We start from the raw sequence: 21,152 nt of genomic DNA, 5'->3' as shown, positions 1-21,152 counted from the left end.
ATTAGGCCCAATGTATATTAATACATTTTAGTCTTTTTGAGTAAGTTTTGTGATGTAGGCCATTCACCATTTTAGTTACCCTTCTTTGCACAGTCTCTAAAGTATTTGAACACTTCTGTAAATATGGCCTCCAGAACTGAACACAGTATTCTAGATGATGCCGTACCAATGACCTAAACAGTGGCATTATTACTTCTTTCTTTCTGCTACTGATTGCAGCCAAGATTCTGACTAGCCTTCCTCATTGCTTTGCTACATTGCTTACTAGAGGACACAAGATGATAGTGGACTTAAGGAAGTGCACCTCCGCTAATGACTGCTGACAGTGTGGTATCGCTAGTGGACTCCTTCAAGTTCCTGGGGACCACAATCTCCTGGGACCTTAAATGGGGGTCCAACGCTGATGCCACTGTCGGGAAAGTGCAGCAGAGGTTGTTCTTCCTCAAGCAACTAAGGAAGTTCAACATCCCACAGAAGCTTCTGCTCCTCTTCTACTCCGCGATTGTGGAGTCGGTACTGTGCTCCTCGATACTGGTGTTGTACGGCTCCACCAGCACGAGGGACAGATGCAGGCTCCAAAAGGTGGTCAGGACCGCAGAGAAGATCACTGTGGCCGACCTTCCCTCAGTCCAGGACCTGTACCTGTCCAGAGCTAAAAAGCGGCCAACGAAGATAGTAAAGGACCAGCTACACCCCGGCCACAGCATGTTTAACTTTCTTCCTTCAGGCAGGCGTTACAGGGCCATCCCCGCCGAGTCCACCAGAAGCCTCAAAAGTTTCTTTCCCCAAGCGGTCCGCCTGCTGAACTCGTGAACATTGACTGACTAGACGTACATGTAACTCACTCGTGTTACTACGGTATACCTACCTGTCTGACTTGCCCCCACCCACACCTGTTTATCTGTTACCTACTTGGCTGTTGTATAGCAAACCGAAGACAAATTCCTTGTATACGCAAGTATACCTGGCCAATAAACCTGATTCTGATTACTAGCCTATAAGTTATCTGAAATAGTGACACCTAGATCCCTTTTATCTTCAGTATTTTCCATTAAGTGTCATTAAGTGCCTCGATTTAGCTTTTAGGATGTTGAGACCCAAGTGCATGATTTTGCATTTTTTGACATTACACTGTCCTCTAGCCAGGGGCGTAGTTAGTACTTTGTGTGCCCCATAGCAACATTTTGAAGGTGCCCCTGTTTCAGTGCTTCTTGAGAGACACATCTCTGTAGCAGTTTTTAATTTTATGCCTCATAATAGTGTTCTACTTTATTTTATAGACCACTAGCTGAAGTCCTCGGCGTTGCCCAGATTTAAATCTTCAAGTTATTACGGTATAAATAGTTGGATGTAACTGTCAACATTTTAAAAACTATTCAGAGGTTAGCAGCTCTTCCAACACACCCATGAGGTGGCTGTCCAGTGTCTTTTTTTGGGTGGAACGGGGGGTGTCACCAGTAGCCCTAATTCACAGCTTTCCATTCTGTTACATTTTATAATTACTTTTACATTGCGACATAGGTGTAAAGTTTTCCTTCTGTTACCAATGTTGCTATTCCAAGGCTTTTGGATACACAATATTGTGTGTCTTCCCACCTCCATTTCTGTCAGTTATTTAGTTAAATTGATTTATGGTTATTTCAGTCAGTTATTTCAGGTCACTGAATTATGGTTATTTCTGTCCGTTATTACCGTTCATTAAAGTTTTCATCCAAATACATCCAATGGAAGGCCCAGAACAGGCTCCCCGGGTCAAAGTTCTGCCCAGCGCATGCCAATGGGGGATCCGACTGGGCCCCCAACCCGCTAGTATGTCTTCTGGGATCCAGTGTTACCACTCTGTGATGTTTTCTTCCAAATCTATCCAGTGGAAGACCCAGAACAGACTCCCTGGTCACAGTTCTGGCTGACGCATTCCGCCTGGAGGTCCGACCATCACTTTAAAAAGAAATAACAATCTTACACTTGGAAAAATAAAAGGCCTTTATTTATTTTTTTAATGGAAAATAACAGCTTCATAAAATGAAAGAAAATAAATAAAAAACAAAACATAACTCCACAAATTAATATGGAAGATTTGTTCCAAGCTAGGACGTAGGCAAGGCTTTGATCTTAGTTATTATTCTTCATTTATAGGGTGCCACAACGTGCCTGCAGCACCAGAGTGCACACCTGAGTACAGTGAAAACATATCAGAACATAAAGTGCATACAAAAGGACAACAGGACATAAAGTGCATATAAATACAGTGCAGGCATATAAGGACAAAACATGGATTTCCTGCACTTCATGCAGTAAATATATGTACATGAGCTCATCAATCCAAATTTCAGTGAACTTGACAATATCACGAAAGGGACAGTAGAAATTTTAAGGGCTAGATTTATCGTGGAGAGATATAAAGTGGAGTGAGATAAAGTACCAACAGCAGAGCCGGCCCTAACCAAAATGATGCCCTAGGCAAGATTTTGGCTGGTGCCCCCTAGCACCACCGCTAGTTCCGCCTCTGACCCTGCACCCCTTTCCCAGCATGATCGCCCCTCACCCATAGCAGTCCTTATTTTGGTGTTCCTACCCCCTATATTTTAAATAAGAACAGTGTGCACATTCGGCGCACAGCCCAAAAAGGGGTGTATTTTTGCTGGCAAGGGGAATGGCCACACAATAGTAACCCCAATTCAAATTACGCCACACAGTAGTGCAACTTTATTCACATTTTATCATGCGATAGTGTACCTAATTCACGTTACATCACACAGTAGTACCACTTTACTTTTTATACGTTACTCCTCACAGTAGTGCCCATTATTCACATTATATCACACTGAATTGCTGCTTAGTCACATTATACCACACCATATTGCTCTTTATTAACATTAGACCACACAGTAGTGCCCTTTCTATACGTTACACCACACTGTAGAGCACCTTATACACATAATGTCACACATTAGTAATGCATTTATACACATAATACCACACATTAATGCCCCTTACACATATGACACACATTATTAATGTCCTAATAAACATAAGGCACCTTACACATTATGACAACCTTTTTTAATGCCCTTATACACATAATGTCCCTTACACATATGCCGCACATTAATAATGCCCCTATACACATAATGACACACATAGTACCTCTTACATATATGCCGCACATTATTAATGCCCTTATACACATAATGACACACATAGTGCCCCTTACACATATGCCGCACATTATTAATGCCTTTTTACATGACACACATAATGCCCCTTACACATATGCCTAACACTACTGCACAACCAACCCACTCACACACTGCACTCACACGTCCGCTAACACTGTGACCTCTACTCTACCTCTGCTCGGATACAGATGTGTCCTCATAAATCTTGTCTCAATGCTAACATCGGGCACCTTTTTTAATGAAAATGCATCTTATTTGCATTGCTATGTGGCTAAGATGCACAAGCAGCTTCTGCCGATTAGAATGATATGCAGCATGCCTATATACTGTGTGAGACTGTGGCTGTATCTGCATATGAAATGCTACGTACAGAATATAGGCATGCCGCATATCATTTTAATCAGCAGAAGCTGCTGATGCCCCTAGGCATACCAAGTGCCCTAGGCATTTGCCTAGTTTGTCTATGCCTGGCTCTGACCAACAGCATTCATGGGCCCTACACACTTAAAGATATAGCTGAACGATATGAATGTTCTCGTTCATTAATGAACGAGAACTCGTTCATATCATTCAGTGTGTAGGCACCAACGATGAACGATGCGCGGCTTCGCGCTCGTTCATCGTTGGTGCCAGCTCATTTATATATGCATGCCAATATGGACAATCTCATCCATATTAGAATGCAGGGCTATGGGGCCGGGTGACGGGCGAGTGAACAAACTTCATTCCCCCCGTCACCGGGTCGGCCGTCGGGCACCTCGGCGGCCAATCGTCTAGTGTGTAGGGCCTATAAGGATGGTGTAATGGTTAGCATTACTGCCTCACAGTACTGAGGCCATAAGTTAAATTCCCATCATGGCCCTAACTGTGTGGAGTTTGTATATTCTACCCATGCTTGCGTGGGTTTCCTCCCACAATCCAAAAATATACTGGTAGGTTAATTGGCTCCCAACAAAATGAACCCTAGCATGAATATGTGTGCATGTATATGTGATAGGGAATATAGAGTGTAAGCTCCACTGGGGCAGGGACTGATGTGAATGGCCAAATATTCTCTGTAAAGCGCCGTGGAATATGTGTGCACTATATAAATAACTGTTAATAAATAATAAATAAAAAACTAATCAGCTCCTGTCATTTAACAAACACTGCCTGTAACATTGCAGTTAGGAGCTGATTGGTACTTTATCTCTCTCCTATTATTGTTAATATGACCTGCTAATCCTGCTGCTATTGAAATGGTTGAATAGCACAACAACTGCAGACTCTGCATTTAATCGTCATGGTATCCGGATGGTAGATAAACAATACATACTGTAGATATTCAGTAGGACAACACCAGATGGTCTAGGGAGTCCCAGATCATCTCTGCCATAGTATTGCTGTTTATGTTCTCTTGCATAGACTGGCATGTTGATACATGCTGTAAGTGGGCATGGCTAGAATGAGAGTGGTGAAAACAGGTGACGGGTTTTGGGATATGTTCTAACCGATCATTTCACAGGAGCACTGTCAGCAAAGACCTTCATGAAGAGTTATGTACTGATTATCAGAAATAGGGGCCCATTTATCAAATAATATGTGTGGCTATGTCCCCGACAACACCCATTTTTGGGGGTAAGCCACAAATATTAGGTATCTCTGGTATGTATAAAGGAGGGATTGCAGCAGGTATCTCTGATACCTGCTACGATCCTCCATTTCCGCCCGCAGCTGCGCGCAGCCTTCCCGGCTCTCTGAGTGACCGGTTCGGCCCACCTGCCCATCTGGCCCTTCTGGCATGTGCTAGATGTGCCAGATGGCCAGTCCGGCCATGCTGTGGACATAGTGTTTACCGAAGTAAACCTGTTTATTTACTATACTTAGATGGACAGCTGGAAAATTCTAGCTAAAAAGCAGCCAATAACAGGGGCACTCTGTTACATCTATATATCAATTCTATAAGGTGTTTTACTGTGAGAATGAACGGCTGAACGTCAAAAACGGGATTTTAATACCTACCGGTAAATCCTTTTCTCCTAGTCCGTAGAGGATGCTGGGGTCCACTTCAGTACCATGGGGTATAGACGGTTCCGCAGGAGCCATGGGCACTCTAAGACTTTTCAAAAGGTGTGAACTGGCTCCACCCTCTATGCCCCTCCTCCAGACCCCAGTCATAGGAACTGTGCCCAGGGAGACGGACATTTCGAGGAAAGGATTTACTTTAATACTAATGGTGAGATTCATACCAGCTCACACCTCAACCATGCCGCACAACATGGCATTCAACATAACACACGCCAACAGGCAGGAACCATTTGCAGCAACATGCTGAAAACAAATGTAACACAACTTGTGTAACTATAATGAACAAACTGCAGGTAAAGTACGCACTGGGTCGGGTGCCCAGCATCCTCTACGGACTAGGAGAAAAGGATTTACCGGTAGGTATTAAAATCCTGTTTTCTCATACGTCCTAGAGGATGCTGGGGTCCACTTCAGTACCATGGGGTTATACCAAAGCTCCAGTATGGGCGGGAGAGTGCGGATGACCCTGCAGCACCGATTGACCAAACTTGAGGTCCTCATCGGCCAAAGTGTCAAACTTATAAAATTTAGCAAATGTGTTTGACCCTGACCAAGTAGCTGCTCGGCAAAGTTGTAAAGCTGAGACGCCCCGTGCAGCCACCCAGGATGAGCCCACTTTCCTAGTAGAATGGGCCTTCACTGACTTCAGTACCGGCAAGCCTGCAGCAGACTGAGCGTGCTGAATTGTCCCTCTGATCCAGCGCGCAATAGTCTGCTTAGAAGCAGGACACCCAATCATACTGGGAGCATACAGGACAAACAAAGCCTCTGTTTTCCGTATCCGAGCTGTTCTTGCGACATAAATTTTCAAAGCTCTAACCACATCTAGAGACTTTGACTCAGTGAAAGTGTCAGTAGCTACTGGCACCACAATAGGTTGGTTTATGTGGAAGGACGAAACCACCTTTGGAAGAAATTGTTGACGAGTTCTTAACTCTGTCCTATCTTTATGGAAGATCAGGTAAGGGCTCCTCCCCAAAATACCTATAAAGGGCTCTTGTGAGACAAGGCCCCCAACTCAGACACACGCCTTGCGGATGCCAAGGCCAAAAGCATCACCACTTTCCAAGTGAGAAACTTCAATTCTATCTCCTGCAGAGGTTCAAACCAATCTGATTGAAGGAACTGCAGCACCACATTAAGGTCCCATGGTGCCACTAGCGGCACAAATGGAGGCTGGATGTGCAGAACCCCTTTCACGAACGTCTGAACTTCTGGAAAGGAGGCCAATTGTTTTTGAAAGAAAACTGATAAGGCCGAAATCTGGACCTTGATTGACCCCAATCTAAGCCCCACATCCACCCCACCTGCAGAAAATGTAGAAAACGTCCCAACTCAAACTCTTCCATAGGAGCCTTCTTGGATTCACACCAAGATACATATTTTCTCCAAATACGGTGGTAATGTCTAGACGTTACTCCTTCCCTGGCCTGAATAAGAGTGGGGATGACTTCCTTAGGAATACCCTTTTGGGCTAGGATCCGGCGTTCAACAGCCATGCCGTCAAACGTAAGTCTTGATACAAGCACAGCCCCTGCCGCAGCAGGTCCTCGTGAAGAGGAAGAGGCCGGGGATCTTCTATGAGTAACTCCTGAAGATCTGGATACCAAGCCCTCCTTGGCTAGTCTGGGACAATGAGGATCGCTCGAACCCCCGTTCTTCTTATTATCTTGAGAATCTTTGGTATTAGTGGAAGTGGAGGGAACACATACACCGACCGAAACACCCACTGGGTCACTAGTGCATCCACTGCTATTGCTTGTGGGTCTCTCAACCTGGAACAATATCTCTGAAACTTCTTGTTGAGACGAGATGCCATCATGTCTACTTGAGGAACTCCCCAATGACCCATCACCTCTGCGAAGACTTCTTGGTGGAGGCCCCATTCTCCTGGGTGGAGATCGTGTCTGCTGAGGAAGTCTGCTTCCCAGTTGTCCACTCCCGGAATGAAAATTGCCGACAGAGCTCTTGCATGTCTTTCTGCCCAGAGGAGTATCTTTGTCACCTCTGCCATTGCCGCTCTGCTTTTCGTTCCGCCCTGACAGTTTATGTACGCCACTGCAGTTACATTGTCTGACTGGACCTGTATGGGTTGATCTTGAAGAAGATGCACCACTTGTAGAAGGCCGTTGTAAATGGCTCTCAACTCCAGAACATTTATGTGAAGACAGGTTTCTTGACTTGACCATCTTTCTTGGAAGCTTTCCCCTTTTGTGACTGCTCTCCAGCCTCGGAGACTTGCATCCGTGGTTACTAGGAGCCAATCCTGAATCCCGAACCTGCTCCCCTCCAGGAGGTGAGAACTGTGAAGCCACCTCAGGAACTAAATTCTGTCTATGGATGACAGGATTATCCTCTGATGCATGTGTAGATGGGATCCGGACCACTTATCCAATAGGTCCCACTGGAATACTCTGGCATGGAATCGGCCGAACTGTAGGGACTCGTAGGCCGCTACCATCTTTCCCAACAAACGTATGCATTAATGAATCGACATCCTTGTTGGTTTTACAATTTGTTTGACCATTCTCTGGATTTCCAGAGCCTTTTCCACTGGAAGAAATACCCTCTGTACTTCTGTGTCCAGTATCATCCCCAGAAACGATAATCTTGTCGTCGGTTCCAACTGTGACTTTGGAAAATTTAAAATCCAACCATGCTGTTGAAGTACTGTCAGGGAGAGTGCAATGCTCTGCACCAACTTTTCCTTGGACCTCGCCTTTATCAGGAGATCGTCCAGGTAAGGAATTATGTTAACTCCTTACTTTCGAAGGAGGACCATCATCTCCGCCATCACTTTGGTAAATACCCTCGGTGCCGTGGACAGCCCGAACGGTAACGTTTGAAATTGGTAATGACAATCCTGCACTGCGAACCTCAGATAAGCATGATGCGGAGGATAGATAGGAACATGCAAGTAGGCATCTTTTATGTCCACTGACACCATGACGTCCCTTTCCTCCAGACTGGAAATCACTACCCTTAGAGATTCCATCTTGAATTTGAACCTTTGTAGGTACAGATTCAGTGTTTTCAGGTTTAGAATCGGTCTGATCGAGCTGTCCGGCTTCGGTACTACGAAAAGGCTCGAATAAAACCCTTCTTCTTGTTGTGACAAGGGAACCAGGACAATCACTTGATCCTGACATAATTTTCGTATTGCTGCTGATACGACTTCCCTGTCTGGAACAGAAGGTGGTAAGGCCGATTTGAAAAATCGGCATGGAGGAACGCCTTGAAACTCCAACCTGTACCTCTGGCACACTATTTGTACGATCCATGAGTCCAGGCCAGATTGAACCCAAATCTGACTGAAGAGTTTCAGACGTACACCCACTTGAGCGGACTCCCGCGAGGGAGCCCCAGCGTCATGCTGAAGATTTTGCAGAAGCAGAGGTGGACTTCTGCTCCTGTGAACCTGGAGACGCCGTGGACTTTTTTCCCTTTCCCCTTCCTTTACCTGCAAAAAAAGGGGAACCTTTGCCCTTTTTGTATTTATTGGGCCGAAAGGACTGCATCTGAGAATGATGCGTCTTTTTTGCTGGCGCTGGAGCATTAGGGAGAGAAGTCGATTTACCTGCGGTAGCCGCAGAAACTAAGGCGTCCAGCCCATCTCCAAACAAAGCCTCGCCCTTGTACGGGAGAGCCTCCATATTCCTTTTGGAATCGCGTCTGCATTCCATTGGCGAATCCACAACGCCCTACGAGCTCAAATCGCCATGGTAGCAACTCTTGATCCCAAGAGACCAATATCTTTCACGGCTTCTAGCATGTACCTAGCCGCGTCCTTGATATGACCTAACGTTAGGAGTATCTCGTCTCTATCTATCGTGTCGATGTCTGATAACAAGTTCTCTGACCACTTTTCTATAGCACTACTCACCCACGCACAGGCAATGGTAGGCCTGAGTAGTGTCCCATTGGTCACATAAATAGATTTCAACGTAGTCTCTAACTTGCGGTCTGCCGACTCCTTTAGTGAAGCCGTCCCAGGCGCAGGGAGAATCACCTTTTTTGTTAACCTTGATAGAACACTGTCTAAAATGGGGGGTGACTCCCACCTCTTCCTGTCCTCTGCAGGAAAGGGGTAAGCTGCCTGAATCCTTTTGGGAATCTGGAATTTCTTCTCAGGGTTTGTCCAGACTCCCTCAAAGAGTCCGTTCAGTTCATAAGATGGAGGGAAAGTTACATTAGGTTTCTTCTCTTTATTAAAGTAAGCCTTTTCCTGTCTTAAAGGAGGGGGCTCCGTAACCTCTAACACCTCCCTTATAGCAACAACAATCATGTATTGAATGTTTTTTTGCCAATTTTGGATCAATTCCCCTGGAATCACTGGTGTCGACACAGGAATCAGAGTCCGTGTCGGTATCAGTTTGTACCACTTGTGCAAATTACCTTTTTTGTGAACCAGAGGGGTCCCCTGTGGATGAAAAGGCATAACTATGAAAAATCACATCTTCCACGGATTTTCTCCAGTTTTCTGCATGAGACTCAGATTTATCCAATCTCTTACTTATATTATTCACACTATCACGTAATTCTTTCACCCATTCAGGCTCATGGTGCGACGGCAGTGCCACCACATTACATCCTTGTGTCCCTAAAATGGCTTCCCCAAGGGAAGAGCTCCCTGCCTCAGACATGGTACACACGTGCAAAATCACACCACAGACACTCCGGGGCTACTGGAGACAGACCCACAGTAAAATCTGTCAGAGGGACACAGAAAGGAATTTGCCAGTCCACAACTAAGCGCCAAAATAAGAAATCCCTGGGTATCGTATTTTATACACAGAGACCCTTCAAGCACTTAAATAAAGCCAATAATAGGATTTAGCACCGAATAATACATTCTCCCCCCCTTTTGTGCACCCTGATACTTGGTCAGATTTGGAGAGGAGGATCAGCGTGTCTTCCCCTGCTGTGTGCTGGGCGGAAATGGCGCTGAGAAGTGTGCTGGCTGCCTGAGGAAGAAGCTCCGCCCCCTGCAATTGCGCATTTCCCCTCAGGCATTACAAAAGATCTTTATACTGGCGGGGGTGTAGGACAGTGTAAAACAGAGTATGCTACCTTTTGCCAGTGAGGGAAGGGTTCATGCTGCCCAGGGCGCCCCCGCGCCCTGCTGGGCCCTGTGTACATGGATAGCATGCTCGCGCAGCGTTCCCGCTCACTGCGCGGTACCTTAAGCCGTTACGATGACCGGAGGTCCCTCTCTGCAGATCACCGGTAACACTACTCACCTGACATCTTCTGACTTCTGGCCCTGTTAGGGGGGTGACGGCGTGCTGTGGGAGTGAGCGCATAGCCGTAGCTAGTGTTCAGTACCCTTCAGGAGCTAATGGTGTCCTGTCAGCAGAAGCAGAGCCATGAAACTATATAGGAAGTTGGTTCCTACTTCTTCCCCCTAAGTCCCACGAAGCAGGGAGGCTGTTGTCAGCAGTCTCCCTGTAAAATAAAAAACCTAAACAAAGTCTTTTAGTTGAACTCTGTAGAGCTCCACTAGAGTGCGACCAGTCTGCCTGGGCACATTTTCTAAACTGAGGTCTGGAGGAGGGGCATAGAGGGAGGAGCCAGTCCACACTCTGGAAAAGGCTTAAAGTTCCCTTGGCTCCTGCGGAACCGTCTATACCCCATGGTACTGAAGTGGACCCCAGCATCCTCTACGACGTATGAGAAAATAATAATAACAATAATATCTGTCGAATTCTACAGGTTTCCACTAGTTTCTTTAAATCCCACTACACACATGAAGCGGCTCCGCTGGGTGACAGGTCTCCCCCTGTGCCTAGATGCTAAAATCAAGTTGGAGAAAGGACCTAGGACATCATGGGGAGAAGCTACGACACCAGGGGAAGGAACTAAGCCAGTGGGATAGTTCTACTATCCACACCACCAACTACTCCCTTTAGTAACCCGCGAGGCACCGAGGCCGATGCGTGGCGAGCGAAGTGAGCCTGTGATGGTACATTTCAGGTACCCTGTTCGGCCATGGCTCCTCCCCCTGGTGACGTCAGAGGTCCGTACTCCAACTTGGTTTTAGCGATAACCCTACTGTAAAGGGCAGTGGTTCCGAAACTTGGTCCTTAAGGACCTCATACTGGGGGTCATTCCGAGTTGTTCGCTCGGTAAAAATCTTCGCATCGCAGCGATTTTCCGCTTAGTGCGCATGCGCAATGTTCGCACTGCGACTGCGCCAAGTAAATTTGCTATGCAGTTAGGAATTTTACTCACGGCTTTTTCATCGTTCTGGCGATCGTAATGTGATTGACAGGAAGTGGGTGTTACTGGGCGGAAACAGGCCGTTTTATGGGCGTGTGGGGAAAAACGCTACCGTTTCCGGAAAAAACGCAGGAGTGGCTGGAGAAACGGGGGAGTGTCTGGGCGAACGCTGGGTGTGTTTGTGACATCAAACCAGGAACGACAAGCACTGAACTGATCGCAGATGCCGAGTAAGTCTGGAGCTACGAGGTGTGTAATCGCAATATTGCGAATACATCGTTCGCAATTTTAAGAAGCTAAGATTCACTCCCAGTAGGCGGCGGCTTAGTGTGAGCAAATCTGCAAAAATCAGCTTGCGAGCGAACAACTCGGAATGACCCCCACAGTTCAGGTTTTCCAGGTCTTCTCACAGAATTGCAGGTGAAATAATCGGCTCCTCCTGTGGATCTTTTAAAATGTGTGAGAGAGTAAAGTACACCTGTGCACCTGCTGGGGGACCTGGAAACTGTGAGCTGTTGGGGGTCCTTGAGGACCACTGGTCTAGGGAAAACACCATCTTCCCACAGCCTAGATATGACCATAATGTGAACAGTCAGTGTGTCAGTAAGGCGCATCCTCTGTGCTATCTGACTCCTTTTCCGCTTACTACGTTACACGCCTATTCACGTCTATAGTCAGAGCACAGGAATCCTCCCGCATCGCCGCACACACTGCTAGTATCCACTATGCATGTCAACAGGAACACATTGAACACAAATGACACGGGGCCCGACCTGCACAAAGTGACATCGGAAGCATCCAATGTGCACAGAGTACAAGCTGAGCTGAGTGGGCGGGGCTTCCATTGCACCAGTGAGCGCAGGAGATGGGCGGACAGCAACAGCTGTGCACTTGTGTATACCTTGACGCCCGCTGTCTATGCTGAGCGCAGCACAGTGATCAGAGCTGTCCCCGGTCTCGGCGTACTGCATTACGGCGGCAGCAGCAACAGCAGCAGCGCACTAATAGCAACACTACCCCGTTGGCCACAGGCTGGCAGAGGCAGTAAGTACCCTGGGTGACATGGTGCTGGCCGGGTTACATTTGGAAGAGTCTCTTCTGTATAGCATGTTGGTGTATATTACTGTGTGTGTGTGTGTGTGTGTGTGTGTGTGTGTTACTGTTGTACAACTGTCTGTTGTTATTATTACACGGTCTCACTGGTCTCAGTCATAAAGTGCAGCAGAATATGCTAGCGCTATATGAATAGAAAGTAGATAGTGTATGTGACTGTATAATCAGAGCTGTAACTAGACTTTTTGGTGCCCTGTGCCAGGGAGAGAATTGGCACCCCACCATTTTTGCAATAGGGACATAAGATGCACGCCTAGTGGGAAAGGGGCATGAAAGACTGATCCCCGGGAAGCCCGTGATATGAGCTCCGTCCGATATTTTATTTTATATATACACACACAGTATATATTACACATACATTTATTTTCGGGCAAGAAAATGGATTTGGACACAAATCCTCTTTATACCACATTCATGCACTTAACTTGAGAGCCCGCTGTTATTGAGTTACAATAACCTTTATTAAATAACACATTTCAATATACTGCCATACTGGGGATTAAAACCTATAACCTGTTGAAATGTAATCACACACCCTACTCATTGAGATATTTGATCCTGCAAAAAAAACTATGAAATCTATAATTAGTTGCTGGTACTTTGCAAAAAAAATAATCAGCATTGCAATTGAGCAGATCTATGTAGTGTGCAGCCACACATCCAATCTCTTGCAGCCACACACTATATAGATCTGCTCAGCCGCAATGCTGATCATTTTTTTTTAACAAAGTATAAGGTAAGCTTCAAATAATTACAATTCTCTATCTTATGCTGGCCATACACTTGTGCGATGCCCCACGACGTGACATCGCGGGGCATTGCACCTGAACTGCCAAAGTGATTACCATGTGATCATGCGATAGATCGCATGGTAATCACGTGATGGGCACGTCACTGCCGAGTGGGAGCGGCCTCAGGCCACTCCCGGCGGGTGCCCTTCGCACATTGCAGTGCGATATATCTCATGTGGGCTTAAAACCACATGCGATCGCACTGCGATGCAAGAAATATTAAGTGCAGCACATAATATCTTGAGACGCGATATTCGACCGGCGTGCCCGTGCATCACGTCTCAATGTACTAAAATGTGCATAAAATCCTTCGATTTCTCTCACAGATGTGGTCGAAATCGAAGGCTAGTACCGATAATCTCATAAGTGTATGGGCACCATTAGAATTATCTATCTTTCTATTCAAGGGCAGATAGCTCAATTAATAGATTGTCTGACTGCTATGCCACAGGCTGTGGGTTTGAATCCCGGGTATATCAGCATCTTGAAATGTAATAAAGCACAGTGTGACTGAGGGGTACATTTACTAAGCAGTGATAACAGCGGAGAAGTGAGCCAGTGGAGAAGTTGCCCATGGCAACCAATCAACACTGAAGTAACATCTACAATTTGCATACTATAAAATGATACAGAGCTGCTGATTGGTTGATGGAGAAATTTCTCCACTGGCTCACTTCTCCGCTCTTATCACTGCTTAGTAAATGTACCCCTGAATAACAAAGAAATCTCAAGTTGAGTTTATGAATGTTATATATGTAATTAAAACAGATTAATGACAAGTGCTGCCAACAGCGCCCCCTACCCTACAGCGCTATGTGCGGTGCCCCCTCCGCACACACCTAGTTACGGCCCTGTGTATAATAGAGGTAGACTGGCACTGATGGGATTGTTAGGGCCAGATGTACTAAGCCTTGGAGAGTGATAAAGTACCAGCCAACCATCTCATATCTGTCATCTCTCAAACACATGCAAGAAAATAAATTACTTAAGCAATTGGTCTGGCGCCGATTATGGGCTAGTTTTGCTGTAAGCAGCTACAAGAGGTCTCGCATCTTCCAACACGGTAATAACATCTTCGCACTATCTGCATTTCCTAGGACTGTGGCTATACTCATAAGATGAACTACAAGTCCCAGCTCATGTGTTAACAATTGAAATCATCCTAAATATAAGCAGTGCTCTGATATGCCCATATCATTATTTTTTAGATGGTTTGTAAATATGTTGAAACAACCAATTATGTGGAATATGTAATAAATTTGTAATTTCTTTTAAACATAACCAGTTAATTAGTGCTGATTTATTTGTTTTGGTATTATTTCTCAAACACAGTCTGTAACATGGCAGTTGGTGCTGATTGGCTGGTATTTTATCTCTCTACACTTTATCACTTTTCATCTCCCCCTTAGTAAGAAAAAAAAAGATTTATTACAACCAAAAATTGACTTTTCAAACCTCTTTAAAAACTTGGGAGCATTTTCAATCAGTTGCCGACGTGTCGTATTTTATCTGCATATTATGGTAAACAGATTCCACTGACATCTTCATAGTCTGCAAACAGAATCTGCCGTCTCAATCTGCCGCTTATTAAAGATCACAAGGACTATCATGATGTATACTATTCTACATACGGGGCACCCAGGTATCACAGCATACACTATTCTACTGTACATAAAGGGGCACGCTGGTATCACAGCATACACTATTCTACATACGGGGCACCCAGGTATCACAGCATACACTATTCTACTGTACATAAAGGGGCATGTTGGTGTCACAGCGTACACTATTCTACATACAGGTACAGCTGGGTATCACAGCATACACTATTCTACATACAGGTACACCCGGCTATCACAGCATACACTATTCTACATACACGAACACCCGGGTATCACAGCATACACTATTCTACTGTACATAAAGGGGCACGCTGGTATCACAGCGTACACTATTCTACATACAGGTACACCGGGGTATCACAGCGTACACTATTCTACATACAGGTACACCCGGGTATCACAGCATACACTATTCTACATACAGGTACACCCGGGTATCACAGCATACACTATTCTACATACAGGTACACCCGGGTATCACAGCATACACTATTCTACATACAGGTACACCCGGGTATCACAGCATACACTATTCTACATACAGGGCACCCGGGTATCACAGCATGCACTATTCTACTGTACATAAAGGGGCACACTGGTATCACAACGTACACTATTCTACATACAGGTACACCCGGGTATCACAGCATGCACTATTCTACATACAGGTACACCCGGGTATCACAGCATACACTATTCTACATACAGGTACACCCGGGTATCACAGCATGCACTATTCTACGTACAGGGGCACCCGGGTATCACAGCATGCACTATTCTACATACAGGTACACCCAGGTATCACAGCATACACTATTCTACTGTACATAAAGGGGCACGTTGGTATCACAGCATACACTATTCTACATACAGGTACACCCGGGTATCACAGCATGCACTATTCTACATAAAGGGGCACCCGGGTATTACAGCATGCACTATTCTACAAACAGGGGCACCCGGGTATCACAGCATGCACTATTCTACATACAGGGGCACCCAGGTATCACGGCATACACTATTCTACATACAGGTACACTCGGCTATCACAGCATACACTATTCTACATACAGGAACACCCGGGTATCACAGCATACACTATTCTACTGTACATAAAGGGGCACGCTGGTATCACAGCGTACACTATTCTACATACAGGGGCACCCGGGTATCACAGCATACACTATTCTACATACAGGTACACCCGGGTATCACAGCATACACTATTTTACATACAGGGGCACCCGGGTATCACAGCATACACTATTCTACATACAGGGCACCCAGGTATCACAGCATACACTATTCTACTGTACATACAGGGGCACCCAGGCATCACAGCATACACTATTCTACATACAGGTACACTCGGGTATCACAGCGTACACCATACTACTGTACATACAGGGGCACCCAAGTATCACAGCATACACTATTCTACATACAGGAACACCCGGGTATCACAGCGTACACTATTCTGCATACAGGAGCACCTGGGTATCACAGCATACACTATTCTACATACATGGGCACCCAAGTATCACAGCATGCACTATTCTACATACAGAAGTACCCGAGTATCACAGCATACACTGTGCTACATACAGCGGCAACCGATTATTACGCATGCACTATTCTACATACAGATGCACCCGAGTATCACAGCATGCACTATTCTACATACAGGTCACCTGAGTATCACAGCATGCACTATTCTACATACAGGGGCACCCAAGTATCACAGCGTGCACTGTTCTACATACAGGGGCACGCAGGTATCACAGCGTACACTATTCTATATACAGGGGCACCTGAGTATCACAGCATGCAATATTCTACATATAGGGGCCCCTAGGTATCACAGCATGCACTATTCTACATACAGGGACACCCAGGTATCACAGCGTACACTAGTCTACATACAGGGGCACCCAGGTATCACAGCGTACAGTATTCTACAGGTAGGGGCACCCAGGTAGTGTAGCTGAGTCCTAGAATGTAGAGATTATTATTATTAGTATTATCCTTTATTTATATGGTGTCACAAGGGATCTGCAGCGCCCAATTACAGAGTACATAAACAAAATAATCAAAATGGGAAAATAGTGACTTACAGTTAAAGACAATAAAGGACAAGTACATAAACATAGCTGCGGCAGCAGATGACACTGACATAAGTATCAGGGTGGCAAAAATCTATGGGGTTATGTGCCGTCAAAGAAGGTTTAAGTAAAAGAATGATATGCACATGAGGGTTTGAGGGTCCTGCTCGTGAGAGCTTACATTCTAAAGGGGAGAGGAAGACAGGGATGACACAGATGGGGTAGACACTGAGCGAGGAACAGAGGGTTAGGATCAGATTAGGCTGGGTTTGGTGAAGAAGTAGGTGTTCAGAGTCTGTTTGACGTTTTTAGAGAGGTGGAGAGTCTAAGGGGTAGAGCTAGAGAATTCCAGAGAAAAGGAGCAGCACGTGTAAAATCTTGGAGGTAGGAGTGGGATGAGGTAATCAGTAGGCAGGAGAGGCAGCGTCCATTAGTGGAGCGAAGAGGACAGGCGGAAGTGTAAAGGGAGATAAGGACAGAGATGTAAATGGGAGAGGAGGATGTGAGGGCTTTGTAAGTGAGTGAGAGAAGCTTGATTTGGATTCTGAAGGGGAAGGGGAGGCAGTGAAGGTCTTGTAAGAGAGGAGAGGTGGACGTAGTATGTTTGGTGAGGAAGCTGAGCCGGGCAGCAGGATTGAGGATAGAGTGGAGTGGAGAGAGTCATTTGCCAGGGATGCCAGATTGGAGGAGATTACAGTATTCCAGTCTGGAGATGACCAGTGAGTGGATAAGGGTCTTAGTGGCATCCTGGGTGTGAAAGGGTCTGATTCTGGAAATATTTTTGAATTGAAAATGACAGGTTTGTGAGAGGTACTGAATGTGTGGTTTGAAGGAGAGGGAGGAGTCAAGGATTACTTCAAGACAGTGCACTTGGTGGCTAGAGGAGATAGTAGTGCCATCAATAGATAATGATATTGTGGGAGGTTAGATTATGTGGGAGGGTAGGAAGATGATCAGCTCAGTCTTATACATGGTAAGTTTAAGAAAGCACTGGGTCATCCAAGAAGAGATAGTAGAGAGACAGTTGGATACACAAGTGAGGAGAGTTTGGGAGAGGTCAGGGGAGGAAAGGTAGATTTGAGCATCATCAGCATAAAGATGACATAGAGATGATATTGTAAGTCAAAAAAGCTAATGAGCTCACCTAAAGAGGACGTGTGGAGAGAGATAAGTAGCAGACTAAGAACAGAACCTTGGGGGACACCTACAGTTAGTGGAAGTGTGGGGTGAAGTGGAGTCATGGGAGGAGACAGAGGAGGAACGGTCAGAGAGGTAGGAGGATAGCCAGGAGAAGGCAGTATCTCAAAGATCAAGGGTGTGAAGGATTTGCAGAAGGAGAGGGTGGTCCAAAGTGTCGAAAGCAGCAGAGGGGTCAAGAAGAATAAGCAGAGTAGTGGCCCTTGGATTTAGCAGACAGCAGGTCACTGCAGACTTTTGTGAAGGCAGTTCCAGTGGAGTGGAGAGTACGGAAGCCAGACTGGAATGAGTCAAGCAGCGAGTGGGAGGAATGAAAGGCAGTAAGACGGTTGTAGGCAATATGCTCAAGGACTTTAGAGGCAAAAGGAAGGAGAGAGATGGGTTGGTGATTGGAGAGAGTGGATTAAGGGTAGGTTTTTTTAAGAATAGGGGAGGTGCTTGAAGGCAGAGGGGACAGTGCCTGATGAGCAGGACATGAGGTGGGCAAGATGGGAACAGGAAGAAAGAGAGAGGTAGGTGGGGTGGTAAGGGAAAGGAGGGGCCGGTTGCTGATTGGTGGGATGTTATGTCCTGATGTATGGAGTCAATTTTAGATGTGAAATAAGTGGCAACGTCAAGAGCAGAGAGTGAGGAGGGAAGACGAGGTGGGGTGGGCAGAGGAGGGAGTTGAGAGTGTCAAAGAAGCGATGGGGGTTCGAAAACTGGGAGGGAGTTCTTGAAGTATGACTGTTTAGCAAGGTAAAGGGCAGCACTGAAGGATGACAGCATAAGTTTGAAATGGAGGAAGTCTGCCTTAGAGCATTATTCCCTCCACTGTCGCTCGGTGGTATGTGAGCATTTTTGTAAATATCTGGTACATTTGGTGTGCCAGGGTTGAGGGGTTGATCTGCGAGGGCGAATAGTGGTCAGTGCAGCGACAGAGTCACGAGCAGAAGTAAAGGGAAGCATTGTATAGGGAGGTGTCTTGTTCAGGGCACGAGAGAGACAGAGAAGTGAGTCGAGCAGGGGGATTCAGTATGAGATGCTGGCGGTCAGGAGACCGATGCCGGGATTCCAACAGACCGAATACTGGCAGCGAGCGCAGAGTGTCCCCTCACGGGCTTGCTGCGCTCGCCACGCTTCGGGCCCGCTGGGGACCTTCGGTCCCCGTCAGGTGGTGGCGTGGACCACCACTCGAGTGGGGATTCTGGCTGGTATTTCACCGGGTGTCGAGATTCCGGCATCGGTATCCTGACAGCCGGGATCCCAACAGCTGGCAAAATGCATGCTACCTGTGCCGGGAGACAAGGAAAGTGGTGTCGATAGCCTCAGTGTTACACTTAGTGATGGTTGCCTTAGGAGGTAGAGATGGAGAAACAGAGAAAGATAAGTAAAGAGAGCATGTGGTGGTCAGAGAAAGGAAATGGGGAGTTACAGAAATCAGAAATATCTCAATGGTGAGTGAAGACCAGATTAAGGGGGTCATTCCGAGTTTTCACTACTATCTGGGGGCCAATGTGTTTTTACTACTGTGTGGGGGCCAATGTGTTTTTACTACTGTGTGGGGGCCAATGTGTTTTTACTCCTGTATGGGAGCCAACATGTTTTTACTACTGTGTGGGGGCCAATGTGTTTTTACTACAGTGTGAGGGCCAATGGTGGTCATTCCGAGTTGTTCGCTCGCAAGCTGCTTTTAGCAGCTTTGCACACGCTAAGCCGCCGCCTACTGGGAGTGAATCTTAGCATAGTAAAATTGCGAACGAAAGATTCTCAAAATTGCGATTACACACCTCTTAGCAGTTTCTGAGTAGCTTCAAACTTACTCGGCATCTGCGATCAGTTCAGTGCTTGTCGTTCCTGGTTTGACGTCACAAACACACCCAGCGTTCGCCCAGACACTCCTCCGTTTCTCCAGCCACTCCCGCGTTTTTCCCAGAAACGGTAGCGTTTTTTCGCACACACCCATAAAACGGCCAGTTTCCGCCCAGAAACACCCACTTCCTGTCAATCACATTACGATCACCAGAACGAAGAAAAAACCGTGAGTAAAATTCCTAACTGCATAGCAAATTTACTTGGCGCAGTCGCACTGCGGACATTGCGCATGCGCATTCGCGACTAATCGCTCCGTTGCGAGAAAAAAATAATGAGCGAACAACTCGGAATGACCCCCTAAGTGAGCTAGTGTGGGGATATCGATAGGGATGTTGAAATCACCTAAGATAATGAAGGGAATGTCAGAAGAGAGGAAGTGAGGATGCCAGGAAGCAAAGTTGTCAAGGAATTTGGAGGGAATGCCAGGGGAACGGTAAATGACAACTCGAACGAATAAACAAGAACAAGTTCTTGCACAGATTTTGTACTTGTAGTATTTTTTTATAAAGTTTTTGCCTTCCATGTCATACTACTGTTTTTTTGTTACCTATAACTTGCAGAATAATCTCTCTCTCTCTCTCTCTCTCTAAAAGATTAAAAAACAAACAGTAGTGTGACATGGAAAACAAAAACTACATAAAAACATACTACAGGTTGAGTATCCCTTATCCAAAACGCTTGGGACCAGAGGTATTTTGGATATCGGATTTTTCCGTATTTTGGAATAATTGCATCCCATAATGAGATATCATGGTGATGGGACCTAAGTCTAAGCACAGAATGCATTTATGTTTCATATACACCTTATACACACAGCCTGAAGGTCATTTTAGCCAATATTTTTAATAACTTTGTGCATTAAACAAAGTGTGTGTACATTCACACAATTCATTTATGTTTCATATACACCTTATACACACAGCCTGAAGGTCATTTAATATAATATTTTTAATAACATTGTGTTTCAAACAAAGTTTGAGTACATTGAGCCACAGAAAACAAAGGTTT

At 45.8% G+C, this 21,152-nt stretch overlaps 1 protein-coding gene across 1 annotated transcript in view; it reads left to right on the top strand.

Annotated features, from left to right (window-relative positions):
- Positions 1-12,314: 12,314 nt before the first annotated feature.
- The window catches only part of SLC46A3 (solute carrier family 46 member 3), a 104,484-nt gene continuing 95,646 nt past the window's right edge, over positions 12,315-21,152 (top strand). The window contains exon 1 of the mRNA XM_063951736.1: positions 12,315-12,509. The gene's annotated coding sequence lies outside the window, so the exon portion shown is untranslated. The remainder of the gene's footprint in view (positions 12,510-21,152) is intronic.

The sequence above is a fragment of the Pseudophryne corroboree genome, chromosome 2 (genome assembly GCF_028390025.1).
Source record: "Pseudophryne corroboree isolate aPseCor3 chromosome 2, aPseCor3.hap2, whole genome shotgun sequence".
In the NCBI taxonomy this organism is placed as follows: domain Eukaryota; kingdom Metazoa; phylum Chordata; class Amphibia; order Anura; family Myobatrachidae; genus Pseudophryne; species Pseudophryne corroboree.
The sequence above is the reverse complement of the archived record's forward strand: the minus strand, read 5'-3'. Positions and strand labels throughout refer to the sequence as shown.